Source organism: Triticum dicoccoides, chromosome 3B, assembly GCF_002162155.2.
Source record: "Triticum dicoccoides isolate Atlit2015 ecotype Zavitan chromosome 3B, WEW_v2.0, whole genome shotgun sequence".
In the NCBI taxonomy this organism is placed as follows: domain Eukaryota; kingdom Viridiplantae; phylum Streptophyta; class Magnoliopsida; order Poales; family Poaceae; genus Triticum; species Triticum dicoccoides.
This window is the reverse complement of record NC_041385.1, coordinates 834,098,930-834,118,828: the sequence shown is the minus strand read 5'-3', so window position 1 is coordinate 834,118,828 and position 19,899 is coordinate 834,098,930. Positions and strand designations below refer to the sequence as shown.

Here is a 19,899-nt window from a genome sequence, read left to right as displayed (position 1 = left end):
AACTGCAGCATCACGACGTCCCCCTTGAGCTTGTTCTTGGGATGACGAGTGGGAAGTGCTTCAGGCGCTTGTTGGTTGTTAGCAGCACCTAAGATGACCGGCGCCGAGGGCCGCTGGACGAACGGTGTAGCGGTGGAGGTCGATGCCGTCAGTGCTCAGAAGTAAAGAGGTCTAGCAGCCATACCAAAGCCGGCAGAGAGTCTAGGCTTTGAAGGGAAAGTTGGAGCTGTTTGTCCTATCGGCAGGGTCGTCGCATGTGCGAGCTGTGAATGAATTTTTAGGTATTTAATTGGGATAAATGAATTTTGATTTCTAAAAAGGTGTAAATGAATTCTATAAAAATATATGAAACTTGGCATATCACATGGCATGCCCACGTGGCGTGTGTGGTTAAAAATGTGAGAGTTGCGGAAAAATTGTGATGCACTTCGCTTAGAAACTGAACAGCATCCGGGAAATTATTCTAAACTAAATTAAGACTACTATTTATTAATTTTCTAGGAAGTATTCATACCTGTGGCAACTATTTTCTTAAAAATAATAATATATCTTTCAAAAATACTGATAATAACATGGCATCACCCACGGTGATGAATAGATGATAGTATTACTCACTCTTGGCCACGACCAATAGCGCTGCAGCGTTGCTCCTTCAGTCCAAAAGAAAACCGAATTCACCCAAAAAAACAGGTTAAAAAGCCAGCAACTCCTCTTACGAAAAAGCATTATTTTATATAATTTAGGATGTTTATGAAATTTCAAGAATCGTAATTTAATTTTTTATACAAAATTACAATAAATCATGAGATTTGAAAAATGCATAATTCTCTAAAATATTTATAATTTTTTTAAAAATATTCATGTATTTTGTAAAAAAAAGGTTTAAAAACTAGGAAAACAAAAGAAACAGAAAAAAACAAGCAGAAAGGCAAAATCCCCGACGAAAGAAGCAGCATGAATCCAGAAAAACCAAAGGAAAACCGGGGTCAGGAAACCAATGAAAAAAATGGGCCAAAATGAGTGGGATCCGTGCAAGAAAAAAAATGATATTCCAATTTTGTGACAGAAATTAATTAAGGGTGTATATATGTGCGATGGTATTGTAAAACCTAATCGATTGGACTGGACCCTATAAATAGAACGCCATCTATATATTTTATCCCCAACCCTAACTCTCGAACTACTCCGGATCGATCTCCCTCCCTGCCTGCTCTCTCTCCGGCGGGAGCAACAAGCATCGACGTATGGTCGATCCACTTCAAGGTACAGAGCTGTTCATTGTTGTTTTGGGCGTATCCATTCTATATCCTATATACTACTAGCTAGAGGATCTCATGTCGGTGTTTTCTAGGATTACATTGAATGGTTGCCTGATGGAATTTGTTGTTCATCTGATAATCTCAGATAGAACTTAGAACAATGTTATAAACTGTTAATCATTAACTTTTTTTGGGAAGAAACTATCATTATATACTTATATGTACTGCTCAACATTGTGACTAGATTTCTCCTTTTGCTTATCCACGCACCTGCTGGAATTGTTGACGTTTTTGTGCATTGCTCTATAGCCTAAATATATAAGTGTCTAACGACTGCCTGTGTTCGGTTTTTGCTCATCCAGAACAATGAACATCTTTGTCAATAACCCCACCGGAACAACGTTCCGGGTCTGGGTTCACCCATCAGACACCGTGTGTTCCGTCATGGAGAACATCCAGAAGCGGTATCGCCTCATCTTCAATGGGGTGCAGCTACAGAATAACTGTAGATTGGCCGATTACAACATCCAGGAGGACTCCACTCTTGACCTTGAAGAGAAGATGCAAATCCACGTGATGGAGACGCTGATGGGCAACACCATCGACCTTGACTTCAACAGCCTAGACACTATTGACGGCGTGAAGGCCAAGATCTATCGCCTCAAGGGCTTTCCTGTAGATCAGCAGTGCCTCCTCTTCGCCGGCAAGCGTCTAGAGAACGGGAACCGCACCTTGGCAGACCACAACATATGCATGGAGTCCACGATACTCCTTGTCCTCCTCCCATGTATTCCGAGAGGACACATGATGCAGATCTTCGTGAAGGGGCTAACTAGGAAGACCATCACTCTCCAGGTTGGGAGCTCGGACACCGTCGATAGTGTCAAGGTGAAGATCTATGAGAGGAACCACGCCCCTTTCCCGAATGTGCAACGCCTCATCTTTGCTGGCAGGCAGCTGGAGGGAGGGCGCACCTTGGCGGACTCCAAGATTACAAATCATTGCACCCTTCATTTGTAACTTATGAGTAAAGTCAAATGCTGGAGGGAGGGCGCACCATCCATCCATGCATCCTACGCCTTGGTGGTGGTTGAGATGCATGGATGGCCGTCCAACCACTAGTTTTATTTTTGTTGGAGTCTTCCATCCGGCTGACATTAGCCGTGTGTTGTGACTTATGAGTAAAAACTATAATTCTACTACTATTAGTATATGTTGCTCCAATCTTTGTTGTTTTCAAGTACGGATGTGTTACCTGTTACAATAGTAGGAAAAAGCCTGGTAATGTCATGCTACTCGCGGGGAGACCCTACATCGGTAGTATACAACGTTGAGGATATCACTTATCGTTATATCTCGATCGGCTGGGGATTAAATGATTAACCGGAAATCAGAAGATTAATCAATTTTATCGGTTGACCATTATCTAGCATTTTTATTACAAATCTCAGGTTTTTAGCACTAAAATATGCTATTTTCAACAAAAAATAATATTGGACAGAAGTATTACCTTGATTCCTTTCCTTTGAATCTTTGTACAATGACAGAAAAAAGGACAGCTGTACATATTACATAACAAGATCTGCAAACACAAATACACATAGTGTTAGGAATAGGCCCGATTTATCAGTATGTTCCCGATAAACCGGGCAGAGGACCTCCTATACGATGCATTTTGCGTCATATAGGAACCCGACGCAGAGGGGGGCGCGCTAACTGGGCCGGCCCACACGGAGCGAGGTGCTGCTAGCCAAAGGGCCTTTCCAGATATACTGACAGAAGTACAACACGACACTAGAAGACCTAAAGACAGCCGCAAAACATAGCACTTGAAAACAACAGATTTCCACAAAATAGAGCAAAAGTTTGTACTTCCGAACAATCCTTGACAAACAGGACCAAATTTTCAAAAATTATGAATACACTTTAATTTTGAACAAAAAATTGAAGTCCCCAAAAAAAATTTGAATTTAGAGAGCAAAATTTTCAAATTAAGAACAAAATTTGAAAATGGGATTTTTTATTAAAATACCGAATATTTCATGAATTTAGATAACAAAATTTTGATATCAAGAACAAATTTGAATATGCGAACAAAAAATGCCTAATATTTCTAATTTATATATTTTTTTCATAAAATCGCGACCAACAATTTAACATGGGAACAAAAAAAAATCAAATTCCTCAACATTTTTGAAATTAGAGAACACAATTTGAAGTAAAGAACAATTTGAAAGTCCCAATTTTTTTGGAAACATGAACAATTTTTTAATACAAAAATGGAAATATTTTTTAAAAATTGAAAATTCTTTACATTTTATGAATTTTCAACTATTTTTTTTAAAGAAGCAAACCAAAAGTCTGAACATCTGAGCATTTTTCGAAATACTGACCACTTTTCCAAATTTCTGAACAAAATTTTGAAAAACAGGAACATTTTATTAAATTTCCAATAATATTTGTAAAAATGCAAACATTTTGTAATTTTCTAATTTTTTAATGAAAAAGTTAAAAAATAAAATGCAAATTGAAAAACAAAGAAACTAAAACAGGAAAGAAAAGAAAATAAACAGTTCATAAAAAAATAAAATCGAAAAAAATGAGAGAAAAGAAAAAGAACAGGAAAACAAAAAGGAAAAAATATAACAGAAAAAAATGACAGTTCAGGAACCTTCTAGAAGTTTCCCAAAACCGTAGAGAACTGGCTGAGAACCACTAGAAGGTTCCCAAAACCGGGAACGCGGAAACTGGCCGGCCCAATCCTAACGACCGCTCGATCTCCTACGCGAAACAGCGACATTTTGACGCAAAGCGCGTCAAATAGGGATTTCCCGATAAATCGGCCCAAGGCACAACGCAATTATCAGGGCCGCGCTCTACCACTAAGCTAATAGCCCGTCGCGCGGCCCTCCCAAAGTAAGGCCTCCTACGCCAAAAGCGAGAGAAAAATCCACCCCTTTTCTTTTGAGTACCTTTCCCTAAATCCTTCTTCCTTGCATGCTGTTCTCATATTTCGGTGATTAGAAAAGACCTGTTTCTTGTTTTCTTTGAGGTTAGGACTGGTTAGAACTCCCATTTCCCGATTGGAGGTTTGAGCTGCTATGACAAGCTTCTTTTTCCAAACAGTGGGTATGGGGAACCCACAGTACGAACGCGATTGGATGGTGTTACGAAACCGGACCTGTTATAACCCCGATTGGAACGGCACGTCAGTTTGAGGACTTGTGATTGGTTTCCTTGCAGGGAAAAGAGATATCAAGCCAGACAACTTCCCCTACTAACTACTGAATACAGCCAAGATGACCCATAACAATTATTTCACTTGTTTCTAGGTTAAGGACCTTGTGCGTGGTTCACGACTCCTGCATATTGTTCATTGATCTCCGTGTCCTGTTAGTTCACTAAGTAGACTCACTCTAAGGAGCGGGAAGAAGATCAAACCGTGGGCACAGGCAAAAAAGTGCACGACGTCTACCGGGCATGGAACTGGACGCGCACCATGGTAAATAGAGCAAAACCACCACAGAGCCACCGACTCGTCCATTGACGAGTAACACGGGCCAAAAATGGGTAAGACAGGGACACGGGCAATAAAGTGCCTGACGCCCGTCGGGGACGCAACTGGACGCGCGCCATGAAAAACATGGCAAACCCACTGACGAGCCACTGACTCGTCCACAGATGAGTACGCAGGACAAAAATAGGTAGGATGGGGACACGGGCAAAAAAGTCTCCGACGCCCGTCAGGGACGGAACTTGACGCGCTCCATGGAAAAAAAGGGGAAACCAATGGATGAGCCACCGACTCGTCTACGAACGAGTACACGGACCAAAAACGGATAGGGCGGGGACATGAGCAAAAAGTGCTATTTGCCCATCGGGGACGGAACTGGACGCACGCGTGCCATGGGAAACTAGGCAAAATCACCGACGCGGCCATGAATGAGTATACGGGCCAAAAACCTGTAGGACGGAGACACGGTGATGATATGGTATAATATTATCGGTCACCCATCAATTGACGATAATTCGAATGATAAATGGTTGAATCGGCCGATTTTCTGAACAAGTATAACGCCAATGATAAGCCTTTATCACTGCGTGGACGACAATAATGTGTAAGGTACTACCGATGACTAATCTGATGGACGTTGCTATTAATTGTGAATGTGCAGCGTCTCTAATTCTGTCAACCCTAGTGCTAATTATTTCTGAATTAGAAAAGTTATATTTCCCATTTATTTCATTCACATATAACCAAATACATATGTACAATATAGATTAGACTGTCGAAAATGTAGATGGTTGTTGTGTGCTATACTTGTTCCTAGTGGAGAGCACTCGAATTTTTATCCTCTCCACTATAAAGTTTACACTTACACAAATACAACCGAGTAGTTCATCCACTACTAGCACCAATAGTGATCGTATGTTCACAATACTCCCTCCGTCCCAAAATAAGTGTCTCAAGCTTAGTATAATTTTGTACTAAAGCTAGTACAATGTTGAGACATTTATTTTGGGACGGAGAGAGTATGTAGTTGTTCCGTTCAGCTGTTCGCTTCTGCTACACGCTTTTTCGCGCATAGTCAGTGACCTTGTTGCCCTCTTGTGCCATTTCACTGAAAGAACTTGAATAATTGTTGTCACCACTGAAAAAGAAAATAGTGATGGTTTAGATTGAAATCATGTCATGAGAAGTTAGACCATTTCATTTGTGTAAAGTGACACTCTTAAATGTAACTATCTGGAACTAGTTTGCAGAAAACTTCATTTCAAACACTAATTGAAGCCACTCGATTCAAACACATTTTGAAACAAAAGTAATACATAATGCACTGCATAACATAAGTTTGAACTACTTGATTCAAATTACTCGATTCGAAGAACATATAACTACTTCTAACATATACTAAACTTAACTAACTAATCTTCTTCGGCCTCGAGCGCGTCCCAATCCACACCATCATCGCTGGATCTTTCCTAATCAGATCCATCTTCGCTGGAGCAGGGGTTGGTAGAAGGGCCAGTCCCATCGGCACATTTTATATCGACAACCATATGGCCACCAACCACTTTTGCTTTACCCAGGATGGCCGCCAAATCATGGACCACAAAATTTCTGATGCAATGTCAGAGCCAACTCATTTTTAGACAGCAATGCGGATACCTCACTACAAAGCTTCCATGGAACAAGATTTTTTTGCGGTGCAGAAAAAAGAGAGTTGAGCACTTGTTCCTCCTATCTCAGGAGTCAATGTGATTAACTCTAAATACATCTTTAAAGTCAAGAAACATGTTGATAGATTTGTTAAGCACTATAATGCGCATCTGGTTTCCAAAGGTTTTAAGCAACGCTTTGTCTTGATTGCGAAGACACTTTCAGTCTAGCTTTCAAGCCTATCACCATTTGTCTTCTTATGTTGGCAGTTACTCGTGGTTGGTCTGTTCGCCAGTTGGATGTTTGGAATGCATTTCTTCATGATGTCTTAGAGGAAGAGGTTTACATGCGGCAACCTCCTTGTTTTATTGATCCTGATCGGCTCATCATCTTCGTCGGCTGATCAAGGCAATTTATGGTCTCTAACAGGCTTCCCTTTTCTGGCAGGCTCATTTTGGTTCTGCTCTTCGGTCACCTGGTTTTTTCCATCTACCACAAACACGTCTTTGTTTCTTCTCCAGTGCCCTGAGGTCAGTATGTATCTATTGGTTTATGCCGACAATTTATTCTCATCAGTTTTTTGCTTCCTAGGGCCAACTGGTAGATAGTAAATCTTCCACATGACTTTGTTGTGAAGGATCTTGATCCGCTTCACTATTTTTTGTGTCTAGAGATTACACATACAGTTGATGGTCAATCTATCACTCAAAAAAAATATTCTCTAGATCTCCTTCGACGTGCTGGGATGCTGAACTGTAAGCCTGTCTCTACATCCGGATATGTGACTGAGAAGCTAACAATTGATGTTGATGTGCTTCTTGCTGCTGCTGATGCTACTGAGTATCGCAGTATTGTTCATGGACTGCAATACCTCACCACCACTTGACCAGATCATTTGCAGTTAACCATGTCTACCAGTATCTTCATGCACTTCGTGATACCCACTGGTCTGCAATTAAACACATGCGTTATGTTTGTCTCACAGTCTCGTTTGTCAACATCTTCGGCCTGCATCTTCTATGTTGTTGACTGCTTTCTCTGATGCAGACTGGGCGGGGAGCCCTGATGGTAGGCGATCCATAAGGGATATGTTGTGTTTTTTGGTTCGAATTTGACTGCCTAGAATGCTCAGAAGCAACTGTCTCTCGGAGTAATACAAAAGTTGTACAAGGCTGACACAATGCCACTGCCGATCTCGTTTGGGTACAGTTCTTGCTGCTAGAGTTGGGTGTTCCTCAAAACATGCCTCTGCTTCTCTGGTGTGACAATATTGGAGACACTTATCTCTTATTTAATCATGTCTTCCATGCATGGACGAAGCATATTGAAGTTGAATTTCATTTTGTGAGGGAATGTGTTGCACAAAAGCTACTACAGATTGAGTTCATCTCGTCTAAAGATCAACATCCTGACATCTTTACTAAGCCGCTGCCACTTTCTTTGGTTGAAGTCTGTAGACGCAATCTCAACATTTTTTACACCGGTTCAGATTGAGGAAGGGTGTTAGAATTCATGTTGTATACGTTTTAGGATTTTAACATACTTTAAATGTCCTATACTTTTATTAACCTTTGGTGATATATAAAGAGGTGCCCCGCACCCCTTGAGGACGTGCGATTCCACAAACCCTTCTGTTTTTAATTTTTACAACTTTTAATTTTGAAAAGGTGTAAATGGATTTTAGAAAAGATGAAACTTGCCACGATCACATGGCATGCCCATAGGGGTGTGGTAAAAAATGAGAGAGTTATAAAAAAATTGTGATGCCCTTCGCTTAGAAACTGAAGAGCTTTGGGGAAAGTATTCTAAAAAGTTAAGACTAGCATTTATTATTTTTCCATGGAGTAACCATATCCGTGGCAACCATTTCCTAAATAATAATAATAATAATAATAATAATAATAATAATAATAATAATAATAATAATAACAATGATAACATGGCATCACCCACGGTGATGCATAGATGATATATCTCACGGTGAGTGATACGTCTCCAACGTATCTATAATTTATGAAATATTAATGCCATGTTTACAATAATTTTATATGGTTTTAATACACTTTCATATGATTTTTATGGACTAACTTATTGATCCAGTGCCCAACGTCAGTTCTGTTTTTTGCATTTTTTTTTGTTTTGAAGAAAATCCATACCAAACGAAGTCCAAACACGATAAAATTTTACGAATATTTTTTGGGAATATATGTGATTTTTTGGAACAAGAATCAACGCAAAACGGTGCCCGAGGGCTCCACAAGGAAATAGGCCGCGGTCTACCCCCTAGCCGCACCCCTTTGCCTTGTTGAGCATCTCGTAGGTCGGTTGGAGCCTTTTTTTGCTACAAGAAATATAATTTATGCATGAAAATCCCCTAAAAATTTGAGCCCAATCGGAGTTACGGATCTCCAGAAGTATAAGAAATGGTGAAGGGCTCCGAAAATAGTCGCCAGAAACAGAAGACAACATATGGATCCAATCTAGGGGAGAGCCTCCTCTCTCCCCGAAGGGCCAAGGAAGAAGAAGGAGGGGGGGCCTTCCCCCTCTCATCCGGTGGCGCCGGGACGTCACCGGGGACATCTCCTCCATCATCACCACCAACTTCTCCACCGTTCTCATGATGATGTGTGAGTAGTTAATCCTTGAAGCTGAGGGTATTTACTAGTAGCTATGTGTTCGGTCTCTCTCTCTCTCTCTCTCTCTCTCTCTCTCTCTCTCTCTCTCTCTCTCTCTCTCTCTCGTGTTCTTGATTTGTCACGATCTTGATGTATCATGAGCTTTGTCAATATAGTTCGCGTATGGTGTTTTTTCCTTTCTATCTTTGTTGTGATGAATTGAGTCTTGCCTTTTGATGTTTCGTTATGTTGGATTGAATATTGAATGTGAGATCACTTTATTATGTCTTGCATCCGGATACCCTGGTGACAATGGGGTATTTTATTGAGTCACTTGTTGTATGTTTTGGTAATCAACTTGCGGATTCCCGTGGTGACATTGGGGCAATCTAGGCACAGAGGTTGATATACGTTTTCGTCCTACTTTCTTCGATAGAAACTTTGGAGTGATTCTTTGCCGCATGTGAGGGATTGTTATATGATTCAATTTTGTTAGCAGTTTTGAGAGATTTCATTAGTGAAAGTATGAACCCTAGGTCTTGTTTTCGAGCATTGCACCGTTTGTGCTCACTTTTGTTACTTGCTATCTTATAGTTTTTATTATTTCAGATTACAAAAACATATATCTACTATCCATACTACACTTGTATCACCATCTCTTCGCCAAACTAGTGCACCTATACAATTACCATTGTATCTGGTGTGTTGGGGACACAAGTGATTTCTTATATTTGATTGCGGGGTTGTTTGAGAGAGACCATCTTCATTCTACACCTCCCACGGATTAATAAATCTTAGGTCATCCACTTGACAAAAATATGTTGTTGTCTTACAAACTCTACGCTTGGAGGGCAAACAGAGTATACAAGAATAAAATTATGTAGTAGACATCAGTGGGCCAGGACCAATAGTGTTGCAGCGTTGATCCTTCGCTCCAAAAGAAAACCGAATTCACCCAAAAAAACCTGGTTAAAAAACCAACAACTCCTCTTCCAAAAAAGTTTTTTAATAGAATTTAGGATGTTTGTGAAATTTTAAAATCATAAATTAAAACTTTGTTTACAAAATTACAATAAATCATGAAATTTAAAAAATGCATGATTCTTCACAAATATTAGGATTATAAAAAATATTCATGTGTTTTGTAAAAAAATACTAGGAAAACAAAAGAAAGAGAAAAAAACAAGCCAAAAGAAAAGGAAGGCAAAAATCCGGACGAAAGACGCATCATGAATCCAGAAAAAGAAACGCACAAAAAGCAAAGGAAATAAACCGGGTGTCAGGAGACCAATGAAAAAAATCGGCCAAAATGAATGTGATTCATACAAGGAAAAAAATGATATTCCAATTTTGTGACAGAAACTAATTAAAGGAATATATATGTGCGATCGTATTGTAAAACCTAATCGATTGGATTGGACCCTACGAAAACAACGCCATCCACCCCCCTAATAATTAATTAACTCTTGTACTACTCCGGATCGATCTCCCTCCCTGCCTGCAGGTCTCTCTCCGGCGGAAGGAACAAGCATCGACGTGTAGTCGATCCACTCAAGGTACAGAGCTGTTCATTGTTGTTTTGGGCGTATACATATCCTATGCTACTAGTACGAGGATCTCATGTCGGTGTTTACTAGGATTACATTGCATGGTTGCCTGATGTAATTTGTTGTTCATCTGATCATCTCAGTTATACTTCCTTCGTCTTGCACTAAATCAGCGACATTTATTTTTGGACGGCGAGAGTAGATCTTAGGACAACGTTATAAACTGTGCATCATTAACTTCTTTTGGGAAGAAACTATCTTTATATGTACTGCTTAACCTTTGTGACTTGATTTCTCCTGTTGCTTAACTACGTACCTGCTGGAATTGTTGACGTTTTTGTGCATTGCTTTGCTCTATAGCCTAAATATATAAGTGTCTAACGATTGCCGGTGTTTGGTTTTAGCTCATCTAAAACAATGAACATCTTTGTTAAGAACGCCACCGGAAGAACGACCCGGATCTGGGTTCACCCATCAGATACCTTCCGTTCCGTCAAGGAGAAGATCCAGGAGCGGTATCACCTCATCTTCAGTGGAGTGCAACTAGAGGATGACAGTACATTTGCTGATTACAACATCCAGCAGGACTCCACTCTTGACCTTGAAGAGAAGACACAGATCTACGTGATGGAGACACTGATGGGCAGGATCATCAACAACCTTGACGTTGACATCCTAGACACTATTGACGGCGTGAAGGCCAAGATCTATCACCTCGAGGGCTTCCCCATAGATCAGCAGTGCCTCATCTTCGATGGCAAGCGTCTAGAGAACGGGAGCCGCACCTTGGCAGACCACAACATCCGCAAGGAGTCCACAATACTCCTTGTCCTCCACCCGTGTATTCCGAGAGGAGACATGATCCAGATCTTCGTGAAGGTGCTGACTGGGAAGACCATCACTCTCGAGGTTGGGAGCTTGGACACCGTCGATAGTGTCAAGGTGAAGATCTATGAGTTGAACTACGCCCCTTTCCCGAAGGAGCAACGCCTCATCTTTGCTGGCAGGCAGCTCGAGAGAGGCACCTTGGCGGACTACAAGGTTACGAAGGAGTCCACCCTTCATTTGTGTCTACGTCTTCGTGGTGGTTGAGATGGATGGATGGCCGTGGCAACTACTAGTTTTATTTTGCTGGAGTCTTCCTTCCGGCTGAAATTAGTGGTGTGTTGTGACTTATGAGTAAAAACTATCATTCTTTTTTTTTTTTTGCGGGGGGTAAAAACTATTATTCTACTGTGTTACTATATCTTGCTCCAGTCTTGTCCCTTCCAAGTAGGGATGTATTACCAGTTAGTACGACGTATCATTTATTAGTATGGGTTAATGTTTTTCTTTGCAATGGAAGGATTTTTGCATTCATCATTAATAAGAAAAGAGTTGCTTGGTTAATTAGAGAGAATCGAGCGAAGACCAGATTGCCCGGTTATTAGTGAAAACCGAGCGAAACAGATACCACATGCACACCCCTTCAAAGAGGGCCTCACCAAAACAGCACGGAGGCGTCGTCATCACCATCACTCCACCCCTAGAGGCATCATCGCCATTCAAAATCTTGAGCAAACGACTCAGACTTCGCCGTAGGCGATTGTCCATTCAATGCACAGGCCAAAAAAAAATCCAATTTCAGCCAAATTTTGGCCATCTCTGCTTGGGGCGGAAAAGTACATTTCAGCCTAGCCAAAAATTTGGTCAAATTTCAATTGTGGCCAAAGTTTGATCAAATTTTCTTCAAAGTCTAAATCTTGATTTTGCGATTTCGTTTGAGATTTTTGTTGAATGTTTTTTAAGTGACTGAAATTCAGCAATCTTGGCCTCGGCCAAAAAAACAGAAACCGAAAACCAAGACTCTGACGCACAGTGTAGAGGCTATGTGGAGTTGTATGAAGATCCGCGTCAAAACTCAGCCATCTTTGACCAGACAGCGTGAGTCATGCGGCCCATTAGCCTGATTCATGTTTTAGCTAAGATCTACGCCAAGGCGCTTGCGTTGCAGGTGACTTCTATGTTGAATATGCTCATTATGGTGAATCAAAGCGCATTCATCCGTGGGCAATCAATCCAGATAATTTCCTACTGATCGATCAATAGTTGAAAACCTTTCATTGTCGCAAGGTCCCTTCCATATTCCTTAAATTGGATATCGTGCGAGATTTTTATTCCATCTTGTGGCGATGTAAGTCTTAAAGAAAAGGTGTTTTGGGCCAAGATGGTGTTCTTGGGTTTCTCTGATTCTTACCACGGCAAGTTCGAAGATGTTGGCGATTGGTAAACCGGGGCATCGTATTTGGTACGCGCACAGGTTGAGGTAGGGAGATCCCCTCTGCCCCCTTGTTCCTTCGGATCATGGATGTTCTTACGATGGTGGACAAGGCAGAGGCTGCTGGTGTGTTCGAACCGCTGGGTAGATGGGGTGTGCGTCATCGGCTGACACTATAAGCAGATGATGCAGTGCCTTTCCTCAAACCAAAAGAGAGTGAATTTCTGTCTACGAAAGAGCTTCTGGCGCTGTTTGGTGATGCTACTGGACTAATGGCGAACTTGTAGAAATGTGCAATCTCGCCAATTCGCTATTTAGGTGGGTGGGGGGGGAGGGGGGTTGTCGGCGTTCTGGGAACGGGGGTCCCCAGACTTGCCTGCCTGCGGCCTGCGGCGTGGCTCAAGTGGTGGCCCAGTATGGCCCATCTTCATCAGCGCAAGACTCAAGACCCTCGCAGGGCGGACGACACAAGACTTCCTCAGGAACGGCCTCGCCAGGCAGGCTTGTGAGGAGGCGGAGAGATCAAGGCAAGGTACCTCGCGAGGTGCTCGTGACGCAAGCCGTGACGATTGAGACCAGACGGGCGCCAGGCGGGCACCGGCCTGCGCAGTGTCCTTGTTTCCTCTTTGGTGCAAAGGGGGCAAGCACAGGCGTGGAGTACCGAGGCACCAGGCAAAGGTTGCCATTTCAGTGCAAAAAGACCAAGACCAGCAGAGCGGCAGGATGGAGGTCACGGTGGAGCCCAAGACGGCGTCACCGCTAGTGCCTTTGGCAGCCGAAGACCAACTTTAGTCAGGATAACTTGTACTAGATGTTCCCCTTCAAAATGGCCGTTGTTGGCGCCCTTCCCGCTCAGTATTTGGGAAGAGGACCAGGGCCTCTATAAATAGGACTAGCCACCACAGAGGGAAGGGGGGAACGAAAACAGAGAGAGTGCTCATTAGACCGAGAGGCGATCGAACTCACCCAAGCAGTTCATCGCACCAGCTCAAGAACACCTCTCGCGAGGTTGTTCTTCCCTTGTAATGTTCATCATCAGCCCCTGAGGCAATCCACCACACCACACACTGGAGTAGGGTATTACACCACAAAGGTGGCCCGAACCAGTATAAATCTTGTGTCCCTCGTGCTGTTCATCGTTTAGCTTAGATTCACGCGAGGCGATCGGACGTGGAGTGGTAGGGGGGAGATCTTCGCGCGCACCCCAGAGTTCGAACCTTAAGGGTCTGCCCGAACCTAACATCCGACATTTGGCACGCCAGGTAGGGGTGCGCCAGAATCTTTCTTCCGCTGTTTCGCGTTCGATCTTCCGTCGTGTCCATGGCTGACGCTCGCCGGGCTCGCGGAGAGCGTCGGGCTGCTCTCGTCGCCCGCGTCACCCAGACATCTCCCATCGGTGGGTGTCCCCGTCGTTCCCCGTCGCCTACCGCCAACGCCGCCACCGGCCCAGCGGGGAACGAGCAGCAGGCCTCGTCGCTGCATCCTTCGGTGCGGCGGGAAGGCCGCACCGCCACCCCGTCGCTGACTCCAGCTGGTTCGTCGTCCCACGCCTGTCGCGCCCCCACGGACGCACACGCCGCATTGCTCCTAGCGCGTGAGCTCCTGCACTACCTGTTGGGGAACGTAGAAATTTCAAAAAATTTCCTACGCACACGCAAGATCATGGTGATGCATAGCAACGAGAGGGGAGAGTGTTGTCCACGTACCCTCGTAGACCGAAAGAGGAAGCGTTAGAACAACGCGGTTGATGTAGTCCTACGTCTTCATGGCCCGACCGATCAAGCACCGAAACTACGGCACCTCCGAGTTCTAGCACACGTTCAGCTCGATGACGATCCCCGGACTCCGATCCAGCAGAATGTCGGGGAAGAGTTCCGTCAGCACGACGGCGTGGTGACGATCTTGATGTTCTACCGTCGCAGGGCTTCGCCTAAGCACCGGTACAATATTATCGAGGACTATGGTGGAGGGGGGCACCGCACACGGCTAAGAGATCAAGAGATCAATTGTTGTGTCTAGAAGTGCCCCACTGCCCCCGTATATAAAGGAGCAAGGGGGGAGGCTGGCCAGCCCTTTGGGGTGCGCCAAGGAGGGGGAGTCCTCCTCCTAGTAGGAGTAGGACTCCCCTTTCCTAGTCCAACTAGGAAGAGGGAAGGGGGAAGGAAAGAGAGGGAAAGAGGAGAAGGAAAGGGGGGGGGGTGCGCCCCCCTCCCCTAGTCCAATTCGGACCCCTCATGGGAGGGGGCACACCACCTCCTGGGCTGCTACCCTCTCTCTTCCCTAAAGCCCACTAAGGCCCAATACTCCCCCGGGGGGTTCCGGTAACCCCTCCGGCACTCCGGTTTTCTCCGAAACTACCCGGAACACTTCCGGTGTCCGAATATAGTCGTCCAATATATCGATCTTTACGTATCGACCATTTCGAGACTCCTCGTCATGTCCCCGATCTCATCCGGGACTCCTAACTCCTTCGGTACATCAAAACTCATCAACTCATAATATAACTGTCACTGAAACCTTAAGCGTGCGGACCCTACGGGTTCGAGATCACTGTAGACATGACCGAGACACGTCTCCGGTCAATAACCAATAGTGAAACCTGGATGCTCATATTGGCTCCTACATATTCTATGAAGATCTTTATCGGTCAAACCGCATAACAACATACGTTGTTCCCTTTGTCATCGGTATGTTACTTACCCGAGATTTGATCGTCGGTATCTCAATACCTAGTTCAATCTCGTTACCGGTAAGTCTCTTTACTTGTTACGTAATGCATCATCCCGCAACTAAATCATTAGTCACATTGCTTGCAAGGCTTATAGTGATGTGCATTACCAAGAGGGCCCAGAGATACGTCTCCGACAATCGGAGTGACAAATCCTAATCTCGAAATACGCCAACCCAACATGTACCTTCGGAGACACCTGTAGAGCTCCTTTATAATCACCCAGTTACGTTGTGACGTTTGGTAGCACATACAGTGTTCCTCTGGTAAACGGGAGTTGCATAATCTCATAGTTGTAGGAACATGTATAAGTCATAAAGAAAGCAATAGCAACATACTAAACGATCAATTGCTAAGCTAACGGAATGGGTCAAGTCAATCACATCATTCTCCTAATGTTGTGATCCCGTTAATCAAATGTCAACTCATGTCTATGGTTAGGAAACACAACCATATTTGATCAACAAGCTAGTCAAGTAGAGGCATACTAGTGACACTTATGTTTGTCTATGTATTCACACATGTTTTATGTTTCCGGTTAATACAATTCTAGCATGAATAATAAACATTTATCATGAAATAAGGAAATAAATAATAACTTTATTATTGCCTCTAGGGCATATTTCCTTCAGTCTCCCACTTGCACTAAAGTCAATAATCTAGTTCACATTGCCATGTGATTTAACACCAATATTCATATCGGTATATGATTAACACCCATAGTTCACATCGTTATGTGACTAACACCCAAAGGGTTTACTAGAGTCAACAATCTAGTTCACATCGCTATGTGATTGAAACCCAAAGAGCACTAAGGTGTGATCATGTTTTGCTCGTGAGAGAAGCTTAGTCAACGGGTCTGTCACATTCAGAGCCGTATGTATTTTGCAAATATTCTATGTCTACAATGCTCTGCACGGAGCTACTCTAGCTAATTGCTCCCACTTTCAATATGTATCCAGATTGAGACATAGAGTCATCTGGATCGGTGTAAAAGCTTGCACCGATGTAACTCTTTACGACGGGCTCTTTTATCACCTCCATAATCGAGAAATATTTCCTTAATCCTCACTAAGGATATTCTTGACCAATGTCCAGTGATCTACTCCTAGATCACTACTGTACTCCCTTGCCAAATTCAGAGCAAGGTATACAATAGGTCTGGTACATAGCATAGCATACTTTATAGAACCTATGACTGAGGCATAGGGAATGACTTTCATTCTCTTTTCTATTTTCTGTCGTGGTCGGGATTTGAGTCTTACTCAATTTCACACCTTTTCAACACAGGCAAGAACTATTTCTTTGACTGTTCCATTTTGAACTACTTCAAAATCTTGACCAGTTATGTACTTATTGAAATACTTATCAAGCGTCTTGATCTATCTCAATAGATCTTGATGCTCAAAATGTAAGTAGCTTTACTGAGGTCTTTCTTTTAAAGAACTCCTTTCAAATACTCCTTTATGCTTTCCAGAAAAATTCTACATAATTTCTGATCAACAATATGTTACTCACATAGATTTATCAGAAAGGCGGTAGTGCTCCCACTCACTTTATTGTAAATACATGCTTCACCGCAAGTCTGTATAAAACTATATGCTTTGGTCAACTTATCAAAGCGTATATTCCAACTCTGAGATGCTTGCACTAGTCCATAGATGGATCGCTGGAGCTTGCACATTTTGTTAGCACCTTTAGGATTGACAAAACCTTCTGGTTACATCATATACAACACTTCCTTAAGAAAACCTTTAAGGAATGCAATTTTAACATTCATTTGCCAGATTTCATAAAATATGGCAGTTGCTAACATGATTCGGATGGAATTTTAAGCATCGGTACGAGTGAGAAAATCTCATTGTATTCAACACCTTGAACTTTGTCAAAAACCTTTTTCGACAAGTCTAGCTTTGTAGATAGTAACACTACTATCAGCAGCTGTCTTCCTATTGAAGATCCATTTAATGACTCACCGATCACCGGGCAAGTTAATCAAAGTCCATACTTTGTTCTCATACATGGATCCCATCTCAGATTTTATGGCCTCAAGCCATTTCGCGGAATCTGGGCTCATCATCGCTTCCTCATAGTTCATAGGTTTATCATGGTCTAGTAACATGACTTCCAGAACAGGATTACCGCACCACTCTGGTGCGGACTGTACTTTGGAAGACCTACGAGATTTTGTAGTAACTTGATCTGAAGTTTCATGACCATCATCATTAGCTTCCCCACTAATTGGTGTAGGAATCACTGGAACTGATTTCTGTGATGAACTACTTTCCAATTTGGGAGAAGGTACAAATTACCTTATCAAGCCCTACTTTCCTCCCACTCACTTCTTTCGAGAGAAACTCCTTCTCTAGAAAGGATCCATTCTTAGCAACAAATGTTTTTGCCGTCGGATCTGTGATGGAAGGTGTACCCAACAGTTTCCTTTGGGTATTATATGAAGACGCACTTCTCCGATTTGGGTTCGAGCTTATCAGGTTGAAACCTTTTTCTCAAAAGCATCGCAACTTCAAATTTTAAGAAACGACAGCTTAGGTTTACTGCTAAACCATACGGTGTCGTCTCAACGGACTTAGATGGTGCCCTATTTAAAGTGAATGCAGCTATCTCTAATGCATGACCCCAAAATGATAGTGGTAAATTGGTAAGATACATCATAGATCGCACCATATCTAGTAAAGTACGATTACGACGTTCGGACACAACATTATATTGTGGTGTTCCAGGTGGCGTGAGTTGCAAAACTATTTCACATTGTTTCAAATGAAGACCAAACTCGTAACTCAAATATTCGTCTCGACGATCAGATCGTAGAAACTTTATCTTTCTTGTTATGATGATTTTCCACTTCACTCTGAAATTCTTTGAACTTTTCAAATGTTTTAGACTTATGTTTCATCAAGTAGATATACCCATATCTGCTCAAATCATCAGTGAAGGTCAGAAAATAATGATACCCGCCACGAGCCTTAATACTCATTGGTCTGCATACATCAGTATGTATTATTTACAACAAGTCAGTAGCTTGTTCCATTGTTCCGGAGAATGGAGTTTTAGTCATCTTGCCCAAAAGGCACGGTTCGAGCATCAAATGATTCATAACCAATTGGTTCCAAAAGCCCATCACCATGGAGTTTCTTCATGCACTTTACTCCAATATGACCCAAACGGCGTGCCACAAATATGTTGCACAATCATTATCAACTTTGCATCTTTTGGCATCAATATTATGAATATGTGTATCACTACGATCGAGATCCAACAAACTATTTTCATTGGGTGTATGACCATTGAAGATTTTATTCATGTAAATAGAACAACAATTATTCTCTGACTTTAAATGAATAACCGTTTTGCAATAAACATGATCAAATCATATTCATGCTCAACGCAAACGCCAAATAATATTTATTTAGGTTTAACACTAATCCCGAAAGTATAGGGAATGTGTGATGATGATCATATCAATCTTGGAACCATTTCCAAGACACATCGTCACTACACCCTCAACTAGTCTTTGTTTACTCTGTAGCTCCTGTTTCGAGTTACTAAATTTTAGCAACCGAACAAGTATCAAATACTCAGGGGCTACTATAAACACTAGTAAGGTACACATCAATAACCTGTATATCAAAATATACCCTTGTTCACTTTGCCATCCTTCTTATCCACCAAATATTCAGGGTATTTCCGCTTCTAGTGACCATTTCCTTTGCAGTGTAAGCACTCAGTTTCAGGCTTTGGTCCAGCTTTGGGCTTCTTCGCGGGAGTGACAACTTGCTTGTCATTCTACTTGAAGTTCCCTTTCTTTCCCTTTTCCCTTTTCCCTTTTCTTGCAACTAGTGGTCTTGTCAATCATCAACACTTGATGCTCTTTCTTGATTTCTACCTTCGTCGATTTCAATATCACGAAGAGCTCGGGAATCGTTTTCGTCATCCCTTGCATACTATAGTTCATCACGAAGTTCCAGTAACTTGGTGAAGGTGACTAGAGAACTCTGTCAATCACTATCTTATCTAAAAGATTAACTCCCACTTGATTCAAGCAATTGTAGTACCCAGACAATCTGAGCACATGCTCACTAGTTGAGCGATTCTCCTCCATCTTTTAGCTCTAGAACTTGTTGGAGACTTCATATCTCTCAACTCGGGTATTTTCTTGAAATATTAACTTCAATTCCTGGAACATCTCATATGGTCCATGACGTTCAAAACGTCTTTGAAATCCCGATTCTAAGGCGTTAAGCATGGTGCACTAAACTATCAAGTAGTCATCATATTGAGCTAGCCAAACATTCATAACGTCTGCATCTGCTC

The 19,899-nt window shown here is 42.4% G+C and overlaps 1 pseudogene; it reads left to right on the top strand.

Annotated features, from left to right (window-relative positions):
- Window positions 1-1,168: 1,168 nt before the first annotated feature.
- On the top strand, window positions 1,169-11,674 carry LOC119282547 (annotated as a pseudogene).
- The last annotated feature ends 8,225 nt before the right edge of the window (window positions 11,675-19,899 follow it).